This window comes from Canis lupus, chromosome X (genome assembly GCF_003254725.2).
Source record: "Canis lupus dingo isolate Sandy chromosome X, ASM325472v2, whole genome shotgun sequence".
NCBI classification, from domain to species: Eukaryota; Metazoa; Chordata; class Mammalia; order Carnivora; family Canidae; genus Canis; species Canis lupus.
In genome coordinates this window covers 65680203-65707158 of record NC_064281.1, presented here as the reverse complement: position 1 = coordinate 65707158, position 26956 = coordinate 65680203, and the positions used below count along the sequence as shown (strand labels likewise).

The window sequence follows — 26956 nt, the reverse complement described above, 5'->3', positions numbered from 1 at the left end:
AATGCTGGGGACACTGGTTGTCCCCCCTGATGCCCCCTTTTCCCACCAGAGGAACTTGAGGCTCAGGGGAGACCTCTCCACATGATTCTGTGCTGCTGGCTTGTGGGAGGGGCACTGTGGTCACTGTATAGCCATTTCTCTTACCCTTCTAATTCAGTCTCTCTTGATCTCAGACTTGCTTCATCCTCACCCCTGTGTTCCAGGATTCTCTCAGTGGTGTCTTGTTCATGAGTAATTGTTAGTTGTTCTTCGTGGGAGAGGAAATAAAGTCAGGATGACCTAAGTCACCATTTTGGTGACATCATTCCTAATTGATGGAGTATTCTGAATTTGACTATATATTTACCTTCACCAGTGAGTTTTATGATTTTTTATGTTTTCATGTTGTTACTTAGCATCATTTTACATCAACTTGGAGAGCTCTCTTGCATTTATTTTAAAAAATGATGGCCTCATAGAATGAGTTTGGAAGTTTTCCTTCCATTTCTATTTTTTAAAATAGCTTCAGATTCTTCATGGGAACCCTTAGTCTGGTCTTGCATTATATAAATTTCAGGGGAGTCTTCAAGGCTCAGACACTATGAATCTGTGAAGAAGTGATGGGGGCTTGAAGAATCCAGCATATGGATCTTGGCAGACCAAGTTCATACCTACACTGCCTAAGTAGTAATCCCAGCTAAGTGGCTTTGTGCATCTGCAGATTGAAGTAATTGATACACTCTGACTAAGAAACTCATTGGGATGCATAACTGTCTGATTCAGGTCTTTAAACAAGGATTTTTTCTGGCCCTGGTGCTTGGTTTGCCCATGCCCAGGCAAGGAGCTGAGTCATAGCCCCATCTGATGGTTAGAGTATCTCTCATCCCTATCTGACCAAAGAGGCTGGTGAGAGTACCTAGAAACTCTGTAACAAAAATGTTAAAGCTGAGAAATAAGTGGTTGGCACTGATCACCCCTGAGCAGTCAGTACTGAGCATAGAGAGTTCCCTTGCTATAGCCAAGTAAAGAGATTAGTTCATAGCCAAAGCTGAGTATATCTTCTGACACCTCTTGACTCAAAAGCGTACTTGAAAAAATTTGGGAGTTGCTTGGAGTGGTTTCTCACCATTCTGCTCTCTAAGTGAGCAGAAACATAGCCTTAACCACTGTGATTCTTGGGCTCCATTAAACCAGAAGGACTGGCAAGAATACCTAGAAACTTTGTAACCAGCAATACTCAAGCTAAGAGTGAGGAAGGCAATGCCAATCACACTCAAATCATATAAAGGAACCCTTCTGCACTATTGGTCAGAATACAAACTGGTACAGCCACTGTGTAACAGTATAGAGTTCCCTCAAAAGATTAAAAATACAACTACCCTATGATCCAGTAATTGCACCACTGGGTATTTACCCCAAAATACAAAATACCTATTCAAAGGGATATATGTACCCCTATGTTTATTTGCAGCATTATTTACAATAGTCAATGTATGGAAGCAGCCCAAGTGCCCATCCATAAAAGAATGGATAAAGAAGAAGTGGTATATATGTACAATGGAATATTATTCAGCCCTGAAAATAATGAAATTTTGCCATTTGCAACAACATGGATAGAATTAGAGAGTGTAATGATAAGCAAAGTCAGCCAAAGATAAATACCATATGATTTCACTCTTATGTGGTATTTAGTAAACAAAATGAAGGAGCAAAGGAGAAAAGAGAGAGAGAGAGCAAGAAACAAACTCTTAGCTACATATAACAAACCGATGTTTACCAGAGGGGTGGGGGGATGGGTGAAATAGGTGATGGGGATTAAATAGTACACTTGTCATGATGGAAAAAACAAAATTTCAAAAATAAAGGAAAATGATTAATGGGGAAAAAAAGACAGAATAACTAAATGAGTTAAAAAACCAGTTTCTAACTCTGATACCTACATAAGACTTGCTATAATTTTAAGGACACAAATAGCCAGAAAGTAAAGGGATGGAAAAAGATACTCCATGCAAATAGTAACTCAGAGAGTAGAAATGGTAATATTTCTATCAGATAAAATACTTTCAGTGAAAATTAGTCACAAGAGACAAAGAAAGGCATCAATTCATCAGAGAATATAAAATTATAAATATATATGCACCCAATATTGGAGTACCTAACTTTTTAAAGCAAATATTAACAGAACCAAAGAGAGAAATGGATAGCAATAGAATAATAGTAAAAGACTTACTTCAATACCACACTTTCAAGATTATACAGATAGATCATTTAGACAGAACATTATTAAGGAAACAGGAGACCTAAATAACACTATAGACCAAAGGGACTCAATAGACATACACAAAACATTCTGTCCAATAGCACTGGAAAACAAATTCTCAAGTGCACGTGGAATATTCTCCAAGATAGATAGCATGTTTAGCCACAGAGCAAACAATAACAGATGTAAAAAATATTTAAATCATATCAATTATCTTTTTCAGGCATAATGGTATGATACTGGAAATCAGTAAAAGGAAGAAAACTCAGAAATTTTTAAAAAAATATGTGAATTAAAAAAAAAACCACATACTCCTAAATGAACAATGGATCAAAGAAAAATCAAAAGGGAAATCAAAGTATCTTAAGACAAACAAAAATAAAAGCACAACATACCAAAATCCTTGGGATACAGGAAAAGTAGTACTAAGGGGAGTATATAGTGATAAATGTCTACTTTAATAAAAAAAAAAGAAAGCTATGAAATAAACATTCTAACTATACAACTCAAGGAACTAGAAAAATAACAAACTATACCCAAAGTTAGCAAAAAGAAGGAAATAAAGCTTAGAAAAAAAACCAAAATATATCCTGGAAAGACAATAGAAAAAAATCCATGAAACCAAAAGATGTTTTAAAAAATAAATAAATAAAACTAACAAGACTTTAGCTAAAATACCAAAGGGAAAAGAAAGAAGGAGGACTCAAACAAAATTATAAGTGAAAGGGGAGACATTACAACTAATTCCACAAAAAGACAAAAGCATATGAGGGTACTAATAACAATTATATGTCAATAAATTTGATAACATAAAAGAAATGAGTAAATTCTTAAAAACATATTACCTACTAAGAAGAGTCACAATGAAATAGAAAAGCTGAACAGATCAATAACAACAAAGTAAGTTAAGGCATTAATTTAAAATTTCTCAACTAAGAAAAGTCCAGGACCAAGTGGTTTCATGGGAAAATTCTACCAAATATTTAAAACAGAATTACTGCCAATTCTTCTCAAACTCATCTACAAAACTGAAGAGGAGGGAGCACTCTTAAACTCAATTTGTGAGGCCAGCATAGCCCTGACACCAAAGCCATATAAAAATACTACAAATAACACGACATTTCCACAAAGTAAAACTAGAAGCCAGTACTGTGGATGAATATGGATGTAAAAAGTCACAATAAAATATAGGCGAGTCAAACTCAACATCACCTTAAAAGGATCAGAAAACATGAACAAGTGGCATTAACCTCTGTGATGAAAAGATCATTCAACATATTCAAATATATAAACATTTTGTATTACATTAATAAACCATAAAATCATATCATCCTCTCAATAAATGCAGATAAAGTTTTTGACAAAATTCAACACTATTTCTTGTTAAAAGCTCTCAAAAACTTGGGCATAGAAAGACCATATCTCAACATAATAAAAGCTATATATGACAAGCCCACAGGTAACCTGATACTCAACCTTTGAAAGCTGAAAGCCTTTTTTTCTAAAATCAGGAACAAGACAAGGATGTTCACTCTCAGCCCTCCATTTCAACATAGTACTGGAGTAGGTGCTAGCTCCTGGGATATGGAGTGGCATATGTGGGGGCATCCTGTCATGTAGTTATGAAGTTGAATCCTATTCTAAGAAATTGGGCATTCAGGTATCCACCATGGGGTTCGGGACTGAACAGAAGATGCCAGATGATGATGCTTCTAGAGACCATGAGGAATCTGCCTGTCTTGATATCTTCAACCCTGCCTACAACAGGATCTCTTCCACCGTCCACCAGGCATTCACAGGAACATTTCACCATCTATTTTGGTGGGATGATCACCATTCCTGAGGAACAGTATTCTTGTTTTAGCTTCATAAACTCTGGGCTTTCACAGGACCCGACTTTCTTATGAGCACTGCCTACCTGGATCCAGAAAACATTGAATCTTATTTGTAGTCTGGAACAGTGGCTGGATTGAAGTTGCTGTTGGTTTTTCTGTTGGCCACCATCATGGGGCTCCTGCTCCAGCATCATGCAGCTGGACTGGGGGTGGTGAGGGGTTTGCCTATTGCTGAAGTATGTTGCTCTCATTATCCTAGGTACCCACGAATTAGCCTATGGTTCATGGTAGAGTTGGCTGTTTTTTTGCTCAGATATACAAGAAGTTATTGGTTCAGTCATTGCCATCAATTTTCCGTCTATAGGAAGGGTACCTCTGTTGGGTGGAGTTCTCATGACCATTGCAGACATTTGTATTTCTCTTTTTTTTGTACAAAAAAAAGGCTTGTGGAAACTAGAAGCATTTTTTAGGTTTTCTCATCACTATTATGACCCTCATATTTGGACATGAATATATTTACAGTGAAACCCAGAGTACCCAGAGCCGGGTACTCTAGGGCATATTCCTGCACTTGTGTTTGGACTGTCATATCTCACAGATTAAGCAGGCTGTGGGCATCATGGAAATTGTCATCATGCCCCACAATATGTACCTGCATTCTGCCTTAGTCTGGTCCAGACATGTAAACCAAGCCAATAAGCAGGAAGTTCAAGAAGCTAGTAAGTACTTTTTCATTGACTCCTGAGTTGCTCTCTTTGTTCCCTTCATCATCAACATATTTGTTATCTCAGTCTTTGCTGAAGAATTTTTTTTTGAAAAAACCAACAACTAGGTGGTTGCAGTCTGTGGAAATAACAGCAGTTCACACATTACCCTTTCTCCTGATGATAACTCACAACTGGCTATGGACATCTACAAAGCAGGTGTTGTGCTAGGATGTAACTTTGGGCTTGCTGCACTCTATATCTGGGCAGTGGGGATCCTGGCTGTAGGACAAAGCTCCACCGTGGCAGGAATGTAGTCTGGACAGTTAGTCATGGAGAGATTCCTGAACCTAAAATGGTCATGTTTTTCCTGAGTGATTCTGACACCATCTTTTGCTATCATCCCCATTCTGCTTGTTGCCATCCTCCAAGATGTAAAGACTATGAAGCACTTCTGAATGTTCTACAGAGCTTCCATCTTCACTTTCCTCCCATACCCATCCTCACATTTATGAGCTTATGGCCAGAAATGAGTGACTTTGCCAATGGAATAGTCTGGAGGATTATAAGGCCAGATCTTTGTCCTTATCATCTGTCCCATCAACATGTAGTTTGTCATGGTTTATGTCCAGGAACTAGAGCATTTGGCATTGCATGTGATGACCACTGTGGTCAACATGGCTTATATGAGCTTTGTGTTTTACTTGGATTGGCAATGTTTGATTGTACTGGGCATTGTCCTCCCTGGACTGTAGGAATATGTACCCATCTGGGATTGACTTCTCAGCCTAAATTCTATTTTCTCAACACCATGGATGCTAATTCACTTGTGCCTAAATGATTGACAGCCTGAGAGACTGTATAAGAATCACTTCCTCTTAGTCCTTTTATGCCAGGTGTCCTGTTAACATATCCCTGTTAGTTCAGAGATGAATTTTGTTAAGATGCTTTGAACAGAAGGCAAATATTCCCTCATGGGAAGGGTGTTTAAAGATGGCAATTGTAAATATAGGACAGAGCTCCACACATGTCAAAACAGTCCTACAATAGCCAGAGTTAAATGATTGGCCTACAATGGCCACACACCCCATGGCCTTGTGTCTTCATTTCTGGAATTTAAAAAAATATATATGTTTATATATTTATGTAAACATGAGCATATCAGCTTTAAGGTTAAAGCTGTTTAGTTTCTATCAGTTTTAAAGTTATTTAAAATTGATATGTTTTTCTTATTTTTAAAAAAATATTGTTCAGATACATCAGATATTCGTCTTATCTGGGTCACATGTAAGAAAGGAAAGGGAATAATGCTCTTTTTCAGGATGAACTGGTTAAATTGACTTATTTTTCAAAGTGATATTTGACTATGGCCAGTTAAATTCCACTTCAATTTTAATGAACCAGACCCTTAGCAACTACTTAATTATTACATCATTTCTAAAGCAAACATTTCTTCTATCCAGCTGTTATATTTAATCCTGGTTATTGATGTGCTTTATAATTATTATTCTCTTTGTTGCTTTTCTTGGAATATTTTTAGAGGCATGGTGGTATTTTCCAAAAAGCTTAATATCTCATAAGAAGATCCAGAAACCATACTCTAATCAATAATCAGTTTTCCATCCTATGTTGTAACTCAGCCCATACTAACATTCAAGTTTTAGGTATAAAAAGAAGAAACTTCTTTTGTTTTTTGAAACTTCTAACATTTAACTTTGTAAGTCTCAGTAGAAGATGATGGAGGTAGTTGTTTTCTTTCTAATGTTTGTAGAGTCCTACCATGTCCTTTCTTCCAATTTTTCCCATTAAAACTCCAGACACCAATTCTAGATCCAAAGTCTATTTCCAGGAGTGGGAATATTTCTAATGTTGAATCTCCTTAAATGCTAAGTAAGCATTTTATTTTAAGATATTTGTACCAAGTATAATATGAGATCAGAATTAGACTAGGATTTGGATGACTAATTCACATGTCACTAATTGCCTGCCCACATATGGGTTAGAAATTTTTCTTTATTTCTCTAACTAGAACTTTTTTCCTTAAGATTTTTACTATAAAAAGGTTAATATGGGGTGATCCCTGGGTGGCGCAGCGGTTTGGCGCCTGCCTTTGGCCCAGGGCACGATCCTGGAGACCCAGGATTGAGTCCCGCATCGGGCTCCCGGTGCATGGAGCCTGCTTCTCCCTCTGCCTGCTTCTCCTTCTGCCTGTGTCTCTGTCTCTCTCTCTCTCTGTGACTATAATAAATAAATAAATAAATAAATAAATAAATAAATAAATAAATATTAATACCTTTGAACTGTACACTTAAAAATACTTAAAAAAAGTTAATATGTAAAAATTGAAAAACTAATACTGGAAGTACTAGCCACAGCAATTAGGCAAGAAAAAAAATAAATGGCATTCAAATAGGAAGATGTAAAATTATCTCTACATCAAGCTTGATCTTGTTTATAGAAAACCCTAAAGATTCCATCCCTAATTTTTACAAATACTACATGAATTTAGTAAAGTTGTAGGATACAAAATCAACATACAAAATCAAGTACATTTCTTTACAATGAAATATCTAAAAGAAAAATAGAAAATAAACCTATTTATAATAGTATTGAAGATAATAAAATACTTAGAAATAAATTTAACCAAGGAGGTAAAGGAGCTACATGCTAAAAACTATAAGATATAGATAAAAGAAACTGAACAAGACATGAATAAATGGAAAGATATCTTATGTTCATGGACTGGAAGAGATTATATTGTTAAAATGTCCATACAACCCAAAGGCATCTACAGATTCAGTGCAATACCTACAAAAATTCCCATGGAGTTTTTCACACACACAAAAGAAATCCTAAAATCTGAGTGGGACCACAAAAGACCCCAAATAGCCAAAGAAATCTTGAGAAAAAGAGTAAAGCTAGAAACATCAAACCTCCTGGTTTCAAACTATATTACAAATCTACAGTAATAAAGCAGTATGGTTTTGGAAAAAAAATAGGCACATGGAATGATGGAGCAGATTTGTAAGCCCACAGACCCAAACATATATTGTCAACCAGTTTTTGACAATTGAGAAAAAAATACTCAAAAGGATAGTGCCTTCAATAAATGGTGTTGGAAAAATTACATGCAAAATAATGAAATTGGACCTCTATCCCATACCACCTATAAAAATTAAGTCAAAATGGATTCAGAACTTCAATATAAGACTTCAAATTATAAAACTCTAGAAGAAAACATAAAAGAAAAAGCTCCTTAACAATAGTCTTAGCAATGATTTTTTAAATTTAACACCAGTAGTACAAACAACAAAAGGAAAAATCAGAAGTTAGACTACGACAAACTAAAAAGCTTCTGCAGAGCAAAAGAAATAATCAACAAAATGAAAAGGCAACTTATGGAATGGGAGAAAATATTTGTCAACCATATATCTGATACAGAGTTATTATTCAAAAAATATATAAACAGCTCATACAATTAAAAAACAAAACCCCATACAATTCAATAAAAAAGGGGTGGAGAATTTTAACAGATATTTATCGAAGGAAAACATATAAATGGCCAAAAAAGTACATGAAAAGTGCTCCATATCACTAATCATAAAGAAATGTAAATCTAAACCACAAAGACATATTACATCTGTTAGTATGGCTATTAAAAATCAAGAGACAATAAATGCTGGCAAGAATTTGGAAAAAGGGAAAACTTTGTACACTGTTGGTGGGCATATAAATTGGTGCCAACGCTACAGAAAACAGCATAGAGATACCTTAGAAATTAAATATAGAAGTACCATATAATACATGAATCCACCCTTGGTATACTTTCAAAGAAAATGAAAACACTATCTTGAAGACATATCTGCATTCCTGTTTCCACCGCAGCATTATTCACACTAGCCAAGACATGAAAGCAACTTAAATATTCCTTGGTAGATGAATGGATAAAGAAATAGAAAAATATGCAATCATAAAAAAAAGAAGGAAATCTTTCCATTTGTGACAAATGATGGACCTTGAGGACAATATGTAAAGTAGGTCAGACAGAAAAAACAAATATTGCCTGATCTTGCTTATATGTGGAATCTAAAAACATCAAACTCATAGCAACAGAGAGTAGGACAGTGATTACAAGAGCTGAGGGGTGGGAGAAATGCGGAGATGTTGATCAAAAGATACAAACTCTTACTTATTAAATGAATACTTTGTGGGGATTTAATTTATAGCTTGGTGACTACACTTAAAAATATATATTTGAAAGCCATCATGAAAGTAGAGCTTTAATGTCCTCATCATAACAACAAGATGGGAATTATGTGGGGTAACGGATATGTTAACTAATTTCATTGTGGTAAACATTCTGCAATATATATGCGTATCAAATCATCATAGCATACACTTTAAAGCTACACAATGTTATATGTCAACTACATCTCAATGAAACTGGAAAAATGTTCTGCCATAATATTTATAAGTTTAATATTCATTTAAAGGGAAATAAAACTTGGGTTATTTATAAGATCCTGAACAATTTGAGAAATTGGAGTGAACAAATATCAACACTTTGGTATTTGATGTGACCTTTGGTGTAAAAACACGATCTCCATGATTGAATGCATATTCTGTGAAAGGCGCCTATCTTTCTTAGCTATAATTATTTTATCAGGTGTTTTCTTTCATAAATTTGACATTTCACACTAGAGATTGAGACTCAAGGTACACAATTTAATATGTTCAAAAGATTTAGCTGGAGGGAGGGGCAAGATGGCGGAAGAGTAGGGTCCCCAAATCACCTGTCCCCACCAAATTACCTAGATAACCTTCAAATAATCCTGAAAATCTAAGAATTAGGCCTGAGACTTAAAGAGAGAACAGCTGGAATGCTACAGTGAGAAGAGTTCACGCTTCTATCAAGGTAGGAAGACAGGGAAAAAAGAATTAAAGAAACAAAAGGCATCCAAGGGGGAAGGGCCCCGCGAGGAGCCAGGCTAGGGCCAGGGCTTGTGCCCCCAGGACAGGAAAGCTCCCTCCCGGAGAAGCGGGAGCTTCACCAATCTTCCCGGGGGAAAAGGCACTCGCAGGGACTTAGAGCAGAGACCCAGTAGGGCAGGGATGCCCTCAGGATCCCTGGGACACTAACAGAGCACCTGCTCCCCGGGGAGAGTGCGCCAAGCTCCCTAAAGGGGGGCAGCGCACACACGCATTGACCCGGGAGCAGCTGAGAGGGGCTCCGACGGCGGCTCCGCGGAGAGGGCTTCTCAGCCAGGAGTGAGAATCCAACAGCAGAGGCCTGGGACCACAGGGTGCCGGGGACACAGCCCAGGATCCGGCCTCCCCGCAGGACAGGCAGAGGCCAGGAGGGCCCAGGACAGCAAGGACGCTCCTGCACGGAGCTGAGCAGATCAGCGGCCCCGCCCCGGAGCCTCCAGGCTCCTGCAGACGGAGAGCTCTGGAGTTACTGCGGGGGCTGAATCCAGGGCTCCAGAGCTGGCCGCCGCCACTGGGGCTGTTGCTCCTGGTGCCTCACGGGGTAAACAACCCCCACTGAGCCCTGCACCAGGCAGGGGCACAGCAGCTCCCCCAAGTGATAACACCTGAAAATCAGCACAACAGGCCCCGCCCCAAGAAGACCAGATACACAGACAAGTACCAGGGAAAGTCAAGGGACTTAAAGTATACAGAATCAGAAGATACTCCCCCATTTGTTTTGTTTTGTTTTGTTTTGTTTTGTTTTTTATGCTTTTTGATTTCTGTTTGCTTCCCCCACCCTTTTTTTTCCTTTCTTTCTCTTTTTCTTCTCTTTTTCTTTTTCTCTTTTCTTTCCTTCTTTCTCTCCTCTCTTTTTCTCCTTTTCCCAATACAACTTATTTTTGGCCACTCAGCACTGAACAAAATGACTAGAAGGAATACCTCACCCCAAAAGAGAGAATCAGAAACAGCCCTCTCTCCCACAGAGTTACAAAGTCTGGATTACAATTCAATGTCAGAAAGCCAATTCAGAAGCACTATTATACAGCTACTGATGGCTCTAGAAAAAAGCATAAAGGACTCAAGAGACTTCATGACTGCAGAATTTACATCTAATCAGGCAAAATTAAAAATCAATTGAATGAGATGCAATCCAAACTAGAAGTCCTAACAACGAGGGCTAACGAGGTGGAAGAACGAGTGAGTGACATAGAAGACAAGTTGATGGCAAAGAGGGAAACTGAGGAAAAAGGAGACAAACAATTAAAAGATCATGAGGATAGATTAAGGGAAATAAATTACAGCCTGAGGAAGAAAAATCTACATTTAATTGGGGTTCCCAAGGGTGCCGAAAGTGACAGAGGTCCAGAATATGTATTTGAACAAATCCTACCTGAAAACTTTCCTAATCTGGGAAGGGAAACAGGCATTCAGATCCCCCCCTAAAGTCAATAAAAACCGTTCAACACCTCGACATTTAATAGTTAAGCTTGAAAATTCCAAGATAAAGAGAAGATCCTTAAAGCAGCAAGAGACAAGAAATCCCTGATTTTCATGGAGAGGAGTATTAGGATAACAGCAGACCTCTCCACAGAGACCTGGCAGGCCAGAAAGGGCTGGCAGGATATATTCAGGGTCCTAAATGAGAAAAACATGCAACCAAGAATACTTTATCCAGCAAGGCTCTCATTCAGAATGGAAGGAGAGATAAAGAGGTTCCAAGACAGGCAGGAACTGAAAGAATATGTGACCTCTAAGAGGTCCAACCAACTCTGTAAGAAATTTTAAGGGGGATTCTTAAAATTCCCCTCTAAGAAGAAGTCCAGTGGAACAATCCACAAAAACAAGGACTGAATAGATATCATGATGACACTAATCTCATATCTTTCAACAGTAACTCTGAACGTGAATGGGCTTAATGATCCCATCAAAAGGTGCAGGGTGTCAGACTCGATAAAAAAGCAGGACCCATCTATTTGCTGTCTACAAGAGACTCATTTTAGACAGAAGGACATCTACACCCTGAAAATAAAACGTTGGAGAACTATTTACGATTCAAATGGTCCTCAAAAGAAAGCAGGGGTAGGCATCCTTATATCAGATAAACTAAAATTTACCCCAAAGACTGTAGTGAGAGATGAAAAGGGACACTATATCATACTTCAAATATTTATCCAACAAGAGGACTTAACAATCCTCAATACATATGCCCCAAATGGGGGAGCTGCCAAATATATCAATCAATTAATAACCAATTTAAGATATACTTAGATAATAATACACTTATACTTGGTGACTTTAATCTAGCGCTTTCTACATTTGATAGATTTTCTAAACACAACATCTCCAAGGAAACAAGAGCTATAAATGATACACTAGACCAGATGGATTTCACAGATATCTACAGAACTTTATATCTAAACTCCACTGAATACACATTCTTCTCAAGTGCACATGGAACTTTCTCCAGAATAGACCACACATTCTGAGTCACAAACCGGGTCTGAACCGATAGCAAAAGATTGGGATCGTCACCTGCATATTCTCAGACCATAATGCCTTGAAATTAGAACTCAATCACAACAAAAAGTTTGGAAGGACTTCAAACACGTGGAGGCTAAGGACCATCCTGCGAAAAGATGAAAGGGTCAACCAGGAAATTAAGGAATAATTAAAAAGATTCATGGAAACTAATGAAAATGAAGATACAACCGTTCAAAATCTTTGGGATGCAGCAAAAGCAGTCCTGAGGGGAAAATACATCGTAATACAGGCATCCATTCAAAAACTGGAAAGAACTCAAATACAAAAGCTAACCTTACACATAAAGGAGCTAGAGAAAAAACAGCAAATAGATCGTGCACCCAGCAGAAGAAGAGAGTTAATAAAGATTCGAGCGGAACTCAACGAAATCGAGACCAGAAGAACTGTGGAACAGATCAACAGAACCAGGAGTTGGTTCTTTGAAAGAATTAATAAGATAGATAAACCATTAGCCAGCCTTATTAAAAAGAAGAGAGAGAGGATTCAAATTAATAAAATCATGAATGAGAAAGGAGAGATCAATACCAACACCAAGGAAATACAAACGATTTTAAAAACATATTATGAACAGCTATGCGCCAACAAATTAGGCAATCTAGGAGAAATGGATGCATTCTTGGAAAGCCACAGACTACCAAAACTAGAACAGGAAGAAATAGAATACCTGAAAAGGCCAATAACCAGGGAGGGAATGGAAACAGTCATCCAAAACCTCCCAAGACACAAAAGTCCAGGGCCAGATGGCTTCCCAGGGGAATTCTATCAAACGTTTAAAGAAGAAACCATACCTATCCTACTAAAGCTGTTTGGAAAGATAGAGAGACGGAGTACTTCCAAACTCGTTCTATGAGGCCAGTATCACCTTAATTCCCCAACCAGACAAAGACCCCACCAAAAAGGAGAATTATAGACCAATATCCCTGATGAACATGGATGCAAAAATTCTCAACAAGATACTAGCCAATAGGGGGATCCCTGGGTGGCACAGTGGTTTGGCACCTGCCTTTGGCCCAGGGCGCGATCCTGGAGACCCGGGATCGAGTCCCACATTGGGCTCCCGGTGCATGGAGCCTGCTTCTCCCTCTGCCTGTGTATCTGCTCTCCCTCTCTCTCTCTCTCTCTCTCTCTCTCTCTCTCTCTCTCTCTCTATCATAAATAAATAAAAAAATTTTAAAAAAAGATACTAACCAATAGGATCCAACAGTACATTAAGAAAATTATTCATCATGACCAAGTAGGATTTATCCCTGGGACACAAGGCTGGTTCAACACTCGTAAAACAATCAATGTGATTCATCATATCAGCAAGAGAAAAACCAAGAACCATATGATCCTCTCATTAGATGCACAGAAAGCATTTGACAAAATGCAGCATCCATTCCTGATCAAAACTCTTCAGAGTGTAGGGATAGAGGGAACATTCCTCCACATCTTAAAAGCCATCTACGAAAAGCCCAGAGCAAATATCATTCTCAATGGGGAAGCACTGGGAGCTTTTCCCCTAAGATCAGGAACAAGACAGGGATGTCCACTCTCACCACTGCTATTCAACATAGTACTGGAAGTCCTAGCCTCAGCAATCAGACAACAAAAAGACATTAAAGGCATTCAAATTGGCAATGAAGAGGTCAAACTTTTCGCCGATGACATGATACTCTCCATAGATAACCCAAAACCTCCACCCCAAGATTGCTAGAACTCATACCGCAATTTAGTAGTGTGGCAGGATACAAAATCAATGCCTAGAAATCAGAGGCATTTCTATACACTAACAATGAGCCTGAAGAGAAATTAAGGAGTCAATCCCATTTACAATGGCACCCAAAAGCATAAGATACCTAGGAATAAACCTAATCAAAGAGGTAAAGGATCTATACCCTAAAAACTACAGAACACTTCTGAAAGAAATTGAGGAAGACACAAAGAGATGGAAAAATATTCCATGCTCATGGATTGGCAGAATTAATATTGTGAAAATGTTAATGTTACCCAGGGCAATTTACACGTTTAATGCAATCCCTATCGAAATACCATGGACTTTCTTCAGAGAGTTAGAACAAATTATGTTAAGATTTGTGTGGAATCAGAAAAGACCCCAAATAGCCAGGGGAATTTTAAAAAAGAAAACCAAAGCTGGGGGCATCACAATCCCAGATTTCAGGTTGTACTACAAAGCTGTGGTTATCAAGACAGTGTGGTACTGGCACAAAAACAGACACATAGATCAATGGAACAGAAAAGAGAACCCAGAAGTGGACCCTCAACTTTATGGTCAACTAATATTCGACAAAGCAGGAAAGAGTATTCACTGCAAAAAAGACAGTCTCTTCAATAAATGGTGCTGGGAAAATTGGACATCCACATGCAGAAGAATGAAACTAGATCACTCTCTTGCACCATACACAAATATAAACTCAAAATGGATGAAAGATCTAAATGAGAGACAAGATTCCATGAAAATCCTAGAGGAGAACACAGGCAACACCCTTTTTGAACTCAGCCACAGTAACTTCTTGCAAGATACATCCATGAAGGCAAAAGAAACAAAAGCAAAAATGAACTATTGGGACTTCATCAAGATAAAAAGCTTTTGCACAGCAAAGGATATAGTCAACAAAACTAAAAGACAACCTACAGAATGGGAGAAGATATTTGCAAATGACGTATCAGGTAAAGGACTAGTTTCCAAGATCTATAAAGAACTTATTAAACTCAACACCAAAGAAACAAAGAATCCAATTATGAAATGGGCAAAGACATGAACAGAAATCTCACAGTGGAAAACATAGACATGGCCAACATGCAGGTCAAAAAATGCATCACTTGCCATCAGGGAAATACAAATCAAAACCACAATGAGATACCACCTCACAACAGTGAGAATGGGGAAAATTAACAAGGCTGGAAACCACAAATGTGGAGACGATGTGGAGAAAGGGGAATCCTCTTGCACTTTTGGTGGGAATGTGAACTGGGGCAGCCACTCTGGAAAACTGTGTGGAGGTTCCTCAAAGAGTTAAAAATAGACCTGTCCTACGACCCAGCAATTGCACTGTTGGGGATTTATACCCAAAGATACAGATGCAATGAAAAGCTGGTACACCTCCACCCCGAGATTTCTACCAGCAATGTCCAAAATAGCCAAACTGTGGAAGTAGCCTTGGTGTCCATCGAAAGATGAATGGATAAAGAGATGTGGTTTATGTATACAATGGAATATTACTCAGCCATTAGAAATGACAAATACCCACCATTTGCTTCGATGTGGATGGAACTGAAGGGTTTTCTGCTGAGTGAAATGAGTCAATCGGAGAAGGACAAACATCATATGGTCTCATTCATTTGGGGAATATAAATAATAGTGAAAGGGAATAGAAGGGAAGGGAGAAGAAATGTGTGGGAAATATCAGAAAGGGAGACAGAACATAAAGACTCCTAACTCTGGGAAACGACCTAGGGGTGGTGGAAGGGGAGGAGGGTGGGGGGTGTGGGTGACTGGGTGACGGGCACTGAGGGGGGCACTTGACGGGATGAGCACTGGGTGTTATTCTGTATGTTGGCAAATTGAACACAAATAAAAAATAAATTTATATTTAAAAAAGATTTAGCTGAAGTAGAATCACTTGCTTAAACAATTGACTTAAATTAGAAGGCTAAATATATTCCCTGAGGGCATTTTCAGGAATTCTCTCTCTTTCTCTCTCTCTGTCTCTCTCTGTCCCTCTCTGTCTCTCTCTCTCTCTCACACACACACACACACATACACACACACACACACACGCTGGCACACAAAAATGTGTTAGATTCCTAACAATTTTTTATATAGTTGCCAGCACATGTGATTCCTTTATGTCTATGAAAAGTGTCAAATATCATTGAGAGACTATTTTTCTGCCCTCAGTCCTCTTCCTTCAGTGGGAAGTTAGTGTAAATTTAGATTGGGAAGAGGCTACTTACTGACAAGGGTGATGTTAAAAAAAATGCCAAAAATGGAGTTAATTAAATCAGTAGATGCAGTATTTTTTCAATAAGTCAGAGGTTGCATATTAATTTAATGTAGAATTGTGCTTTATTTGTGATCAACACACAAGGGAACATGATGAAAGAAAAGTATATTTGAACATACTTGGTTTTGCTGTCTTTTTTTTCAAAAATCATGTAATTACTCATTTAATTGTTTTCTTCTCTATTGATTATCTTCTTTGTTTATAATATAAGTTATATTGAACAGTGTCTGGCAGATAGTTGGCACTTAACAAAATTTATTGAATGAACCAAGGTCATATATTTCTTAGGAGCATGTGTATTTTACTGCACCTTTAGTGGCCAGAATTAATTTTACCATTTTTTTAGAATAACAACTCAATATATTACGTTCTATTATGCCTTGGAAATTCATTTCCAAGTGATACGAGGTAAACACTTCTTTGACTTTTTTTACTACTTCAAGTCAAACTTTTGACTTAGAATAGGCCTTTTGGTTTCAGAAGCCATTATTGATTAATTTTCTAAAATACACTGACTTCTGGGGCATAGAGGAATTAAGACCTACATAATGTTCAAAGTTTCAGATCAAAAATAAGAAAAATATCTAAACATGTGCACGATATTGAAAATCTAGATGGGTGACAGTTTCTTCTCCATTTTTATCCTAATACTTGGCATAATGTCAATATAGTTACAAATTATTATATTGTAACATTTAACAATGTTTCAGTTGGCCCTCAAATTTTTTTAAATATTTTCTTTCTTTTAAAAAAAATATTTTCTTTCTTTTTAAATATTTTATTTATTTATTCATGAGAGACACACAGAGAGAGAGGGAAAGAGGCAGAGACACAGGCAGAGGGAGAAGCAGGCTCCACGCAGGGAGCCTGATGTGGGACTCGAACCCAGGTCTCCAGGATCATGCCCTGGGCTGAAGGCGGTGCTAAACTGCTGAGCCACCGGGCTGCCCAAAATATTTTCAAATTTTGTCAATTTTATATCTTTATTTTCACACACCCTCTAGTGTGTATAAAAAATATAAAATATCTTACATATCACATACACATTTGTGTGTGTGCTATATGTATATATATGCATACATGTATATGCATACACATATACATACATATCTGGTTTTATGAATAGATTTTAGTCTACTAACCTGCATTAATTATATTTATAGAAAAATCAAGTGTATGTAAATTGTTAAAATGTCTGTGCTATACAATTTAGCCTGTTATTTTTATGAAGATATAAAATATTAATTGCATAGACAGTATGAAGCAAAGGAACCATGCCTCCAGTTTATTTTGAAGACTAAGTTAAATCCCACCTATAACCTACTGTTCTCTAACCAGTGTTATTCAGCTCTCATATTTCTAGCAACAGACACCACTTTGAAAAATCTATGAACTGCAAAACTCCTGGAGTGGCTCAAGTCCATCACTTCACTATTCATAACTGCTTCCAACAGTAGTCGTAACTAAAGCAGAAGCAAACATTGAGATGTTTTAAAACATGCTGTAGCATGGAACTTCACACGTGAACTTTAAAACTTTAGCATTGTTTTTGGAACATAAACTCTTTTCTAGAACTCACAAATAATTTTATAGTATATAAAGCAAAAATACTGTCATTAGTGTAGTTACAACTGTCATTTTAAAAAATTTATTTATTCATGAGAAACACAGAGAGAGGCAGAGACACATGCAGAGGGAGGAGCAGGCTCCCCGCAGGGAGCCTGATGTGGGATCATGCCCCAAACTAAAGGCAGACACCCAACCACTGAGGCACCCAGGAGTCCCTAAATGTCATTTTTAAAAAGTTGATCTTAGCATGATCATTGACAATTTTTCACATTCAGACACAATGAAAAGAGTCTATGTGAGCAGGAGATCATAATATGGAAATTACATCTCCTGCTCACATTATTTTACCAAGAATACAGATAGGGCTCTTATTTTCTATGCAAAATCTAAACTTTGGAATCCACCTTTAATAATTTTCTCCATTGCTTTCAATATGAAAATCAACAACAAGCTTCCGAATTATTTTATTTTATTTTTTATTTAAATTCAAGTTAGTTAACATATAGTGTAATATTAGTTTCAAGTGTACAATATAGTGATTCAACACTTCCATACAACATCCTGTGTTCATCACAAGTGCACTCCTTAATCCCCATAGCCTAATTCACCCATACACCCCCCCACCTCCACTCTAAAACACATCAGTTTGTTCTCTACAGTTACGAGTCTGTTTCTTTGGCTGCCTGGGTGGCTCAGTGGTTTAGCACTGCCTTCAGCCCAGGGCGTGATCCTAGAGACCTGGGTTCAAGCCCCACATCGGGCTCCCTGCATGGAGCCTGCTTCTCCCTCTGTTTCCCTCTGCCTCTCATGAATACATAAGATCTTTTTTTTTTTAAGAGTTTGTTTCTTGCTTTGCCTCTTTTTCTTTTTGTCCCTTTGCTCACTTGTTTTGTTCTTAAATTCCATATATGAATGGAATCATATGCTATTTGTCCTTCTCTGACTGACTCATTTTGCTTAACACAATACTCTCCAGCTTCATCTATGCCATTGTAAATGACAAGATTCATTCTTTTTATGGCTAATATTCCTATATTATACACACACACATATATATATTTATATATGTATATATACATATATATGTAAACATATCATCTCTTTATCCTTTCATCAGTCGATGGACATTTGGGCTATTTCTATAGTTTGGCAATTGTAGATAATGCTGCTATAAACATCAGGGTGTATGTGTGCCTTTGAATCAGTATTTTTGTATTCTTCTGGTAAATACCTAGTACTGAAATTGCTGCATTGTAATATAGTTCTATTTTTAACTTTTTGAGGAACGTCCATACTCCATACTGTTTTTCGGAGTGGCTGCACCAGCTCGCATTCCCAACAAACAGCATAATAGGGTTTCCCTTTCTCCCCATCCTTGGCAACATCTGTTGTTTATTGTGTTGTTAATTTTAGTCATTCTGACAAGTGTAAGGTGATAAGTCATTGTAGTTTTGATTTGCATTTCCTTGACAATAAATGATATTGAGCATTTCTTCACATGCCTATTGACCATCTGCATGTTTTCTTTGGAAAAATGGCTATTCGTGACTCCTACCCATTTTTAATTGCATTATTCATTTTATAGGCATTGAGTTATATAAATTATTTAAGGCATTGAGTTATATAAATTATTTAAGGCATTGAGTTATATAAATTATTTATAGATTCTGGACACTAACCCTTCATTGGATATGTCATTTGCAAGTATCTTCTTGCATTCTGCCAGTTGGATTTTAGTTTTATTGATGGTTTTTTTTTTTCACTGTGCAGAAACAGTCTATTTTGATGAAGTCCCAATAGTCAATTTTTGCTTTTGTTTCAATAGCCTCAGGAGACATATCTAGAAAGAAGTTCCTATGGCTGATGTCAGAGAAATTACTGCCTATATTCTCTCCTAGGATTTTTATGGTTTCGGATCTCCTGGTTAGGTCTTTAATCCATTTTGATTTTATTTTTATGTATGGTGTGAGGAAGTGTTATAGTTTCATTCTTTTACATGTTGCTATCCAGTTTTCCCTGCACCAGTTTTTGAAGATACTGTCTTTTCCCATTGGATGTTCTTTCCTGCTTTGTTGAAGATTAATTGATCATATAGTTGTGGGCTTATTTCTAGGTTTTCTATTCTGTTCCATTGATCTATTTGTTGGTTTTTGTACCAGTCCCATACTTACTTGATTGCTACAGCTTTGGCATATAACTTGATGTCTAGAATTGTGATACTTCCAGCTTTGCTTTTCTTTTTCAGAGTTGCTTTTCCTATTCGAGGTCTTTTGTGGTTCTATCCAAATTTTAGAGTTGTTTCTTCTAGTTCTGTGGAAAATACTGTTGGTATTTTCATAGGGATTGCATTAAATGTGTAGATTGCTCTGAGTTGTATAGACATTTTAACAATGTTTGTACTTCCAATTCATGAGCATGGTATATCTTTCCATTACTTTGTGTTCTTCAATTTCTTTCATCAGTGTTTTATGGTTTTCAGAGTACATGTTTTTCACCATTTTGGTTAAGTTTTTTTTCCTAGGTATCTTATTGTTTTTGGTGCAATTGTAAATGGGATTGATTCCTTGATTTCACTTTCTGCAGCTTCACTATTGGTGTATAGAAATACAACAGAGGGGCATGAGTGGCTCAATGGGTTAAGTGTCTTCCTTCTTCTCAGGTCATGATCTCAGGGTCCTGGGATTGAGCCTTGAGTTGGGAATCCCTGCTCAGGGGAGAGTCTGCTTCTCCCTCTCCACCTGCCTTTCCCCCCTACTCTTGCTCTCTCTCTCTCTCTCTCTCCCTCTCTCTCAGGGATTGAGTCCCACATCAGGCTCCCTGCGGGGAGCCTGCTTCTTCCTCTGCCTATGTCTCTGCCTCGCTCTGTGTCTCTCATGAATAAATAAAATATTTTTTTAAAAAGAAATACAACAGATTTCTGCATGTTAATTTTGCATCCTCTGACTTTGTTTATCATTTCTAGCCATTTTTTGGTGGAATCTTCCAGGTTTTCTATATATAGTATATAGTATTATGTTATCTATCTATCTATCTATCTATCTATCTATCTATCTATCATCATCTATCATCTATCTATCTATATAGTATCATGTTATCTGCAGATAGTGAAATTTTACTTCTTCCTTGCCAATTTGGATGCCATTTATTTCTTTTTGTTGTCTGACTGCTATGGCTAGGATTTACAGGACTATGTTAAATAACTGTGGTGTGTGTGGACATCCCTGTCTTGTTCATGACCTTAGGGGAAAAGCTCTCTGTTTTTTTCCCTTTGAGGATGATATGATATTAGCTGTGGGCTTTTCATACGTGGCCTTTATTATGTTGATGCCCATTTAAACTTATTTTGTTAAAGTTTTTTTTAAATCATGAATGAATGTTGTACTTTGTCAAATACTTTTTGTATATCTATTGAAATGATCACATGATTCTTATTTCTTTTATTAATGTGGTGTATCTCGTTGATTAATCTGAGAATATTGAACCACCCTTGCAACCCAGGAATAAGTCCCACTTGATCATGGTGAATGATTTTATTTTAATGTACTGTTGAATTTGATTTCCTAGTATTTCAGTGAGAATTTTTGCATTTGTATTCATCAAGGATATTTGCCTGTAGTTTTTCTCTTTTGGTTTTGGTATCATGATAATATTGGCCCCATAGAATGTATATGGGAGTTTTCCTTTCACTTCTATTTTTTGGAATAGTTTGAGAATATGTATGAACTCTCCTTGAAATTTTATTAAAATTTGCCTGTGAAGCCATATGGTCCTGGGCTTTTGTTTGTTGGGAGGTTTTTGGTTAATGATTTAATTTGTTTACTGGTGCTCAATTTGCTCAAGTTCTTTCTCCCATTTCAGTTTTGATAGTTTATAGGTTTCTAGGAATTTCTCCATTTCTTCCAGGTTGTCCAATTTGTTGGCCTATAGTTTTTCATATTGTCTTATAATTGTATTTCTAGTGCTGGTTTATTTTTTCTCTCTCATTTTTGATTTTATTTATTTGAGTCCTTTTATCTTTTTGGTAAGTCTGGCTAGGAGTTTATCAATTTTATTAATTTTTTCAAAGAGCCACCTCCTGGTAGCATTGATCTGTTCTACTATTTTTAAATTTTCTATATAATTTTTTCTGCTCAAATCTTTTTTTAAATTTTTTTTTAGAAAGAGACAAGGAAAGAGGAAGAGAGGCAGGGAGGGACAGAAGGAGGGGCAGAAGGAGATACAGAGAAAAAATCTTAAGCAGGCTCCATGCCAGCAGGCAGCCTGACATGGGGCTCAATCTCACAACCCTGAGATCATGACTTGATCCAAAATCAAGTCAGATGCTTAGCCAGTTGAACCATCCAGGTGCCCCTCTGCTCTGGTCTTTATTATTTCCTCCCTTCTGCTGGCTTTAGGCTTTGTTTGTTGTTCTTTTTCTAAGTCCTTTAGGTGTAAGGGTAGCTTGTTTATTTGAGATATTTCTTGCTACTGTATTACCAAAGATTTTGGACTGTTATCATTTTTCATTTGTTTTGATGTATTTTTTAATTTTTTTAATTTCCTGGTTGACCTATAGATTGTTTAATAGGATATTGTTTAACCTCCATGTATTTGAAGTCTTTCTAGATTTTTTCTTTTGGTTGATTTCTTGCTCCATAGCATTCTGATTCAAAAAAGATGAATGGTGTGACTTCAAAATTTTTGTATTTGTTGAAGCTTGTCTTGTGGTCTAATATGTGATCTATATTAGAGAATGTCCCATGTACACTTGAAAAGAATGTGTAATCCACCGTTTTAGTATGGAGTATTTAAAATACATATGTTAAGTCCATATGGTCCAGTGTGTCCCTCAAAATCATTGTTTCCTTATTAATTTTCTGTTCATATGATCTGTCCATCGAAGGAAGTGAGTTGTTAAAGTCCTCTACTATCATTGCATTTTTATCAATTAGTTCCTTTATGTTTGTTATTAAATGTTTTACATGTTTGGATGCTCCCATGTTGGGTGCATAAGTATTTACAATTGTTATATTTTCTTGTTGGATTGTCCCTTGTATGACTGTATAGTGTTCTTTGTCTCTTGTTTCAGTCTTTTTCTTAAAACCTAGTTTGTCTGATATAAGTATTGCTACTCTGGGTTATTTTTGACATGCATTTACATGATAAATGTTTCTCCATCCCCTCATTTTCAATTTGCAGGTGTCTTTAGGTCTAAAATAAGTCTTTTGTAGACAGCATGTCTATGGGTCTTGTTTTTTCATCCATCTTGACACTTGATGCCTTTTGAAGCATTTAGTCCATTTACATTCAAAGTAATTAATGATAAATGTGTTTATTGCCATTTTATTATCTGTTTCGTGGCTGTTTCTGGGGATTTTCTCTGATACTTTCTTAACTTTGTCAATTTTGGTCTCTCCTTTCCCCTAAAAGTTTCCTCTTTAATATTTCTTGTAGGGCTGATTTAGTCATGTTTGTTGGTCTGGGGAATTCTATCTTTCCTATTTGGAATGATAGCCTTGCTGGAGAGAGTATTCTCTGCTGCAGACTTTTACCACTCATTTCTTTGAATATATAAGGAATTCTTTTGTCTGGTGCTTTTAAGATATTTTTTAGCACCATATTTTGCAAATTTAACGACAATATGTCTTGGTGTTCTGCTTTTGTTGGTTTTGGTAGGGTTTTCTGTGATTCCTAGAAATGGTTATCTGTTTCTTTCTCTAGATTAGTGAAGTTTTCAGCTATTATTTCCTCAAATAAATTTTCTGCCACCTTTTCTCCCTTTTTGTACTGGGATTCCTATAATACAAATATTAATATGTTTTATGGAGTCACTGAGTTACCTAAGTCTATTCTCATGTTTCATAATTCTTTCTCTCTTTTGTTCAGTTTCATTACTTTCTATTACTTTGGCTCCTAGCTCACTAAATTCATTCCTCTGCTTCTTCCGTTCTGTTGTTCTTTGCATCAAGAGTGTTTCTAATCCTTTATTATACTGTTCATCTGTGACTGATACTTTTTTAACTCTTTTATCTCTGTGGTAAGGGTTTCACTGATGTCTTGTATTCTTTTCTCAAGCCCAGTGAGCATTCTTATGATTGTTGCTTTAAATTCTCCATCAAGCATGTTACTTATATCTGTTTTGCTTAGGTCTTTGGTATTGTCCTTATCTTCTCTTTTGTTTGGGGTAAATTCCTCTGTCTTCACATATTGTCTAAGTCCCTGCCTTTTTCTCTGTGTTAGAAAAGCCAGTTATGGGATCCCTGGGTGGCGCAGCGGTTTGGCGCCTGCCTTTGGCCCAGGGCGCGATCCTGGAGACCCGGGATCGAATCCCACATCGGGCTCCCGGTGCATGGAGCCTGCTTCTCCCTCTGCCTATGTCTCTGCCAATCTCTCTCTCTCTCTCTGTGTGACTATCATAAATAAATAAAAAAAAAATTAAAAAAAAAAAAAGAAAAGCCAGTTATGTATCCTGCTCTTGAAAGTAAAGGCCTTATGAAGAAGGGGTCATGTAGTGCCCAGGCCTGGTGCTTCAGAAAGTACTCTAGTGTGTTCTTTGTGCTCTGCTGTTATGTTTTAGCTGCTCTATCTTTCAGGCCAGTTGTCTGCAGAGGTTGTCCTTGCCTGTCACAGGCACTGCTTGTATCCTGGGCAAAATGTGGCAAGTTTTAACTAGTTGTGTTCTGGCCTGGTTGTGAAAAGAGATCTGACATACCTCTAGCCGAACTGAGGCCCAGCAGAACTGTCTGGGCGAAGATCTGACTTGGACAGGGTTTTGTGCTGGTCTTATGGGTGAGGGGCATGCTGCACTTGGACTTAGGCTATCTTGACTGAGAATGGTAGTCCTACCAGACAGCACGGCGGAGGGGGGGGGGGAGTGATGTATGTAAGTTATGCATGCTGTGTCTGAACTGTGCTGCTTCTTGAAGGTGGCTCTGTGTTTATGTTGAGGGGTGGGGGAGGGATTGGTGACAACTAACTCTTTTGTCTCTCAAGAAAGCACTTCAGATAATTGTCCTACTGTGTGCCTTGGGTGTTCTTCAGATTGCTGTTTTCTTGCTGTCTGCCTCTGGAGTTGTTTGCCTGCCTCATTTCTAGGAGCAATGCAGTGGCTTCTAGGATCTATCCCAGCCAAGCCCACTGTCCTTTAACACTCCAGGCTTTAATTTCCACTGGTTCCAAGCACTCACAAAATTCAGTCCCTCTCATTTTCCAAGCCAATGGCTTTGAGGAAATATTCTCTTTATGCATTCTCTTGTGTGGTTCTCTCTCACTCACCTTTCTCTTTCACCATGGCTCTCTCCTCTCTGCAGCAACTGTGATCTGTTTTTACCCTAAACCATGTATCTGCAAGTCCTACCTTCTTTTATGTGGCCTCTTCTCTCCTTTCAGTTGTGGAGTTTGTTCTTCAGGGTTCAAGTCAATTTATGGGGTATCTAGGAAGATTTGCCGTTATCTAGCTGTGTACATGGGACAAGATGAGTCAAGGTCCTACTCCTCTGTGCCATCTTCCGCTCTTTCAAATTATTTTAATTAAGTTATTCCTTAATAACTTTAGCATCTGAAATGTCAATGTCAGATTTTTTTTTAAGATTTTATTTTATTTATTCATGAGAGACACACAGAGAGAAAGAGAGGCAGAGAGAGAAGCAGGGTCCTTGCAGGGAGCCCGAAGTGGGACTTGATCCCAGATTCTGGAATCACGCCCTGAGCCGAAGGCAGACACTGAACCGCTGAGCCACCCAGGTGTCCCTCAATGTCAGATTTTTAAAATGGAAAGCCATTAACTACAAAAATTAGCCTATCTCAGAGGAACTGAATTTTCTTTATGATTGGAAAAGTTACTTAGGTCTCTACTTTTTACATTCAAACAATTATTCTTTTTTTAAATGCCCTTTCAAGGCAATAACACCACATCTTTCTCATCATCCTTTTTTAATTTTTTTTTTAATTTTTATTTATTTATGATAGTCACAGAGAGAGAGAGAGAGAGAGGCAGAGACACAGGCAGAGGGAGAAGCAGGCTCCATGCACCGGGAGCCTGACGTGGGATTCGATCCCGGGTCTCCAGGATCGCGCCCTAGGCCAAAGGCAGGCGCCAAACCACTGCGCCACCCAGGGATCCCCTCATCATCCTTTTTTAGATACATCTTTCTCTGACCCCCATCCACATTTATTTTATTTATTTCTTATTTAATATTATTATTTTAAAATTATGTATTTTATTAATCATTGAGGAAAAAACACATCAGCAATTCTGTGTTGGCTTCACTAAAACCAAACAGTTAATCTTTAATATAGCTATGACACTCCAAAATTGAGGTCAACACAGATATTACTACAAATTACTTGTTGAAAGATTTAGTTGTTGAGAGAAAGAAAATTAGTAAAAAGAATTTAAACAATTCCACCAAACCACACATTTATAAATATTGTCATATTTAAACTAAAATGCTTGAAACACATGAATTTTTTCAATGGAAAAGCAGTTTGTTATTGGAAAAAAAAATCCTCAACAGAGGGCGAGGCAAGATGGTGGAGAAGTAGGATGCCCAAGTCACCTATCCCCACCAACTTACCTAGATAACTTTCATATCATCCTGAAAACCTATGAATTCGACCTGAGATTTAAAGAGAGAACAGGGGATCCCTGGGTGGCTCAGCGGTTTGGCGCCTGCCTTTGGCCCAGGGCTCAATCCTGGAATCCCGGGATCGTGTCCCACGCCAGGCTCCCGGTATGGAGCCTGCTTCTCCCTCTGCTTGTGTCTCTGTCTCTCTGTCTCTCTGTCTCTGTCTCTCTCTCTCTCTATGTCTATCGTGAATAAATAAATAAATAAAATCTTAAAAAGATATTTTAAAAAATAGAGAACAGCTGGAATGCTATAGAGAGAAGAGTTTGTGCTTCTAACAAGGTAGGAAGGTGGAAAAAAAATAAAAAAGAATCCAGGGGGAAGGAGCCCCCGCCCCGTGAGGAGCCGGGCTAAGGTCGGGCAGCAAAATCCTCCAGGATAGAAAAGCCCAGTCCCAGAGAAGAGGGAACTTTAAAAATCCGCACTGCATTCTTCCCGGACAGAAAGGCACTTAGCAGGGAAATTGGGGAGAACCACAGGAGGG

General features: G+C 37.6%; 1 protein-coding gene and 1 pseudogene across 3 annotated transcripts in view; one reads left to right on the top strand and one right to left on the bottom strand.

The window, feature by feature from the left end:
• The window catches only part of LOC112649496 (uncharacterized), a 290778-nt gene that overhangs the window by 170142 nt on the left and 93680 nt on the right, over positions 1–26956 (bottom strand). The window lies entirely within an intron of this gene.
• LOC112649497 (natural resistance-associated macrophage protein 2-like) lies at positions 3909–5619 on the top strand (annotated as a pseudogene).